Source organism: Carlito syrichta, unplaced genomic scaffold, assembly GCF_000164805.1.
Source record: "Carlito syrichta isolate Samal-C Ts95f unplaced genomic scaffold, Tarsius_syrichta-2.0.1 Scaffold74266, whole genome shotgun sequence".
In the NCBI taxonomy this organism is placed as follows: domain Eukaryota; kingdom Metazoa; phylum Chordata; class Mammalia; order Primates; family Tarsiidae; genus Carlito; species Carlito syrichta.
In genome coordinates, this window is record NW_007018362.1 from 147,076 (window position 1) to 151,870 (window position 4,795).

Consider the following 4,795-nt stretch of genomic DNA (forward strand, 5'->3'; position numbering starts at 1 on the left):
GAGAGAAAGAAGGGCCCTTGGGTCAATGCCTTTATTGGGTTCGGAGCATTATCCAGACAGGTTTCTCTTGGAGAGTTTTAAGCGGTGTATTTAAAGCAAATTGGTAAATGCTCTTGATCATGAAACACCAAATTATAAGAATTTACTTCAACATAGTATTAGAAGATCTAGTCAGAGTATTTAGTCAAGAAAAAGAAAAGAAAATTCACCTAAATTGAAAAGGAAGATGTAAAATGATCCCTTGCAGATAGCATGATCTTATATGTATAAAACCCTAAAGATTCCACCAAAAAGCTTAGAGCTAACAAATGAATCAGCAAAGTTTCAGAATACAAAGTCAACACACAAAAATCAGTTGCATTGCTATATACTAACAATAAACAATCCCAAAAGGAAATTAAGAAAACGGTTCTTACAATAGTATCAAAAATTAACCAAGGAAGTAAAAGACTTGTACACTGAAACTACAAAACACTGCTAAAAGAAATTAAAACATTAAGTAAATGGTAAGGCATCCTGTATTCATGAATTGGAAGACTTAATATTGTTAAGAGGACAATGCTAATCAAAGTGATTTACAGATTCAATGCAATCTCTACCAAAATCCTAATATTGGTCCCCCCCCACCTCCCAGAAATAAGAAAAACAAATCCTAAAATTTGTGTGGTACCTCAATGGACACCAATTAGCCACAAAAAAAAAAAATTGTGAAAAAAAGAACAAAGTTGAAACACTTCCTAATTTGAAAACTTACTACAAGTCTGTAGTAATGAAAAGAATGTGGTACTGATGTAAGAACAGACATACAAACCAATGAAATAGAATAGAGAACACAGAAATAAACCCTCACATGTATGACTGATATTCAACAAGGGCCCCAAAACCATTCAATGAACAGGGGACAGTCATTTCAATAAATGGTTCTAGGAAAAGTGTATACCCAAGTGCAAAAGAATATAGACTTTTACCTACATTATACACAAAACAATCACTCAAAATGTTCAAAGACCTAAACATAAGAGCTAAAACTATACACCCATTAGAAGAAAACATAAGGGAAAATCTTCATGATTATATGATTCTGAAAGCATAGGAAGCACAAGAAAAAAATATAAATTAGAATCCATCAAAATTTCAAATTTCTGTACATCAAATGATACTATCAAGAGAATGAAAAGACAGCCCACAGAATGAGAGAAATTATATCTGATAAGGGATTAATATCCAGAATATATAAAGAACACCTACAGCTGAGCAACAACAAAAACTCAATTAAAAAATATGCAGAGGATTTGAATAGACATTTTTCCAAAGAAGTTACACTATACAAGTAAGTACATAATAAGATACTTAATATAACTAGCTATTAGGGAAATGCAAATCAAAACCACAATAAGATCCCACTTCATATCTATTAGGATGGCTATTTTTTAAAATATTATTTTAAAAAATGAGAATAACAAGTGTTATCTAGTATGAGGAGAGACTGGAACCCTCATACTTTGTTGGCAGAAATGTAAAATGGTGCAGACACTATGGAAAACAGTTTGGTGGTTTCTCAAAAAGTTAAACACAAAAGAATAGAAATACGATCTTGAAGAGATATTTATACACCCATGTTCATAGCAGCATTATTTACAATAATCAAAAGGGAGAAGCAACCCAAGTATCCATTAATGATTGAATGAATAACAAAATGTGGTATGTGCATACAATGAATATTAGCCAAGCTTTAAAAAGAAGGAAATTTTGATACATGTTATAACAAAATGAAACTTGAAAGCACTATGCTAAGTAAATTAAGCCAACACAAAATAGAAAATATTGTATGGTTTCACTTCTAAGTGAAGTATCTAGAATAGGCACATTTATAAAGACAAAGTAGAATAGAAATGATGAGGGCTGGGAGGAAAGGGGAATGGGAAGTTATCATTTATTGGATATAGAATTTCTGTTTGGGATGATGAAAAGATTCTGAAAATGGATGATGGTGAATGCTGTACAATATTGTAATGAACTTAATGCCACTGAATTGTACTCTTGAGCATGGTTAAAATGGGAAATTTTATATTATGCATATTTTACAACTATAAAAATACAAAAAAAATGAAATAGAGTAATGTGATAGAGAATAAACTGGTGGATGTAATTTTGGTGAGTGAGGTCAAGAAAGCCCTCTATGAAGTAACATCTGAATTTCCAGTAACTACAGTCGTATAACAAATTACCCTAAAGTATGGTGACTTAAAACAAGGATTTATTATGTTCATAGATTTGTGGGTCAGGAATTTGAACACAGCATAGAGGGCATAGTTTGCCTCTGTTCCATGATGTTTGTCTGGGGCTCAGTTGGAAGACTTGAAGGCTGGGGTTGAAAAATAATCTATAGGCTCACTCACATACCTGGCAGTTGATGCTGGCTGCCTGCTAAGACCTCAGTATTTGTTGTAGGTCAAAACACCCACAGGCATTCTTTCCAGATGCCTGGACTTTCTCACAGCATGAGGGTTGGGTTTCAAGGGTGAGTATCCTGAGAAATAGCCAGGAAGACAATAGCATCTTGTTTTTTATGACCAGGGATTGAAAGTCACTCATTGGCACTTTCATCAGATGCTTGCTATTCATGGATGCAGTAACAAAGTCCCACCCAGGTTGGGAGGTGGATTGGGAGAATAGGCTCCATTTCTTGCTGAAGGGTAGCAAGGTTCTGGAAGAACATTTGGGACTGGAAATAATTCTGTCACTACTTTTGAAAAATAGAATCTCCTATAGTCCTGAAGGATGAGAAGAGGCAACCATAGCAATATCTGGGGAAAAGAGTTTTCCAGGCAGAAGCCACAAAGAAGACCCTTCCCCTACTAGTCTCTTCTTCTATCCCAGAAACTGCTGGTCATCCATATCCTTGATTCTTTGTTACTTGTGCCTCAAAGTAGGTATGTCCCCTTTGCCTTCAAGGGCTAATAGAGATTTCTGAAGAAGCACCTCTTTGATCAAGGAATTGCCCTTAATTTTTATTGCTGCTCTTTTTTTTCTCCTACAGTTCAGGCAACTGAGAAAGAGGATTGTTTAAATATTAGACAGCATGTAGCATTCAAAATTATTTTTTACATCAGCTACTGGTCCTCTGTCCTTCACACCTGATATACATCCACTTTTACTTCCCTTAGAAGGAGTTCTTTTCCACAAGGTTCTTGACCTTTCATGTAGAAACCACCTGTAATTAAGTCTGTTTGCGTTTTTGATAGTTACTAATAAATTTCTTTTCTTTTCTTTTTTTTTTTTTTTTTTTAGTTGGAGCCTCACTCCTTCACCCAGGCTGGAGTGCAGTGGCATGCATGCTCACAGTCACTCCAGTGTCGACCTTCTGGGCTCCAGCTATCCTTCCGCCTCATTCTTCCAAGTAGCCAGAACTACAGGTGCACGCTACCACATCCGGCTATTTTGTATTTTATTGTAGAGACGAGGTAGCGCCAGGTATCACCAGGTTGCCCGGGCTAGTCTCGAACTGGCAGACTCAGGCAATCCACTCGCCTTGGCCTCCCGAAGTGCTGGGGTTAACAGGCTTAGCCACCGAACCCGGCCTACTGATAACTTTCAAGTCACTCCCTCTTCTTCTTCTGTACCACATCTGGGCAAGCTGATAAGAAAGCCTGATTTCCAATCAGTGGTGTCCAGGTTGAAAGAAAAAGAAAAAGAAAGCCCGGATGGATGGTCCTTCCCATAAAACCTCAAGCTATAGAGCGCCCCCGTTTTTCTCAAGACATTTTAAGACAGTTTGGGAATCTGCCATGCTCTCTCTATAAACTTTCTTACCCTCTTGGTGTGTGAGGTCATCAGTCTTGACATCTGAATAAGATTTAGGTAGTTGTAGGGCATCCATCCTGCCTCAATGGGGGTGACAATCCTACCACACCAGTCTGAGTCCTTGAATGAACACAGCTCATGAATTCAATTGGAAATCTTCATGCACAGGTGTTAGGAATCAAATTGTTTCCCTATAGAAATTCTGACTCCATTACAAAAATGCACTGTAAAATTAAGACCATGCTTACTTGCTGGATTGGAACAAGGCATACTGTCAAACCATGCATAATTACTTTGCTTCCTCTTCTTTTATTCTGTGGTCTGTCAATGCTGGAAAGTGTTGGCAGTTACTAAAAGTTCAAGAGATATTGCAGAATAAGTTGATGTTGAGAAAAAAATCTATTAACACTTCCCGCCCAAACTGCAATTATTAAATTTTGGTGGTATATTTCTTTCCAGCCAACGGTAAGGAGTCTTTCCCAGGAAAAATAGTTTTATACAACAAGAAAAGTTCAGGGAAGTTTATCTCTCTCACTGGATTTGTTGCTGTAAAGATGGTATGGGCAGGGAAAGGGAAAGAGGGACCAACATGAATGACCTCATAATGGAATGAGACATGTATTCTAGATCTTGCCCTGAGCATATATTCTCTGCCTCAGATGAGCTTCTGAGGGCCCAAGCCATGGATGAACTCATTCCTCAACAGGAGCTAGGGGATTCATCTTGATTCTGGCCTCTGAGAAATGAAGTTCTGAGGAAAATACTAGGGCCAAGAGAAATCTGGAGCCACAGTTCTGAGGAGCAAATGGCCCCAGCACTGCCCAAGACCAGAAAACCAAGGGTGGATCTGTTGGTAAAAGAAGGAATTTCAGGGACCTCTTCTTGTTTGGTCCTTTGTTTTCTTCATATCACCTCTTGGCAGAATCTCAGCAAGAGACTGATGGCACACTAATTGGATAAAGTTCAACAGAAGGCCAGTAGAACATCGGCA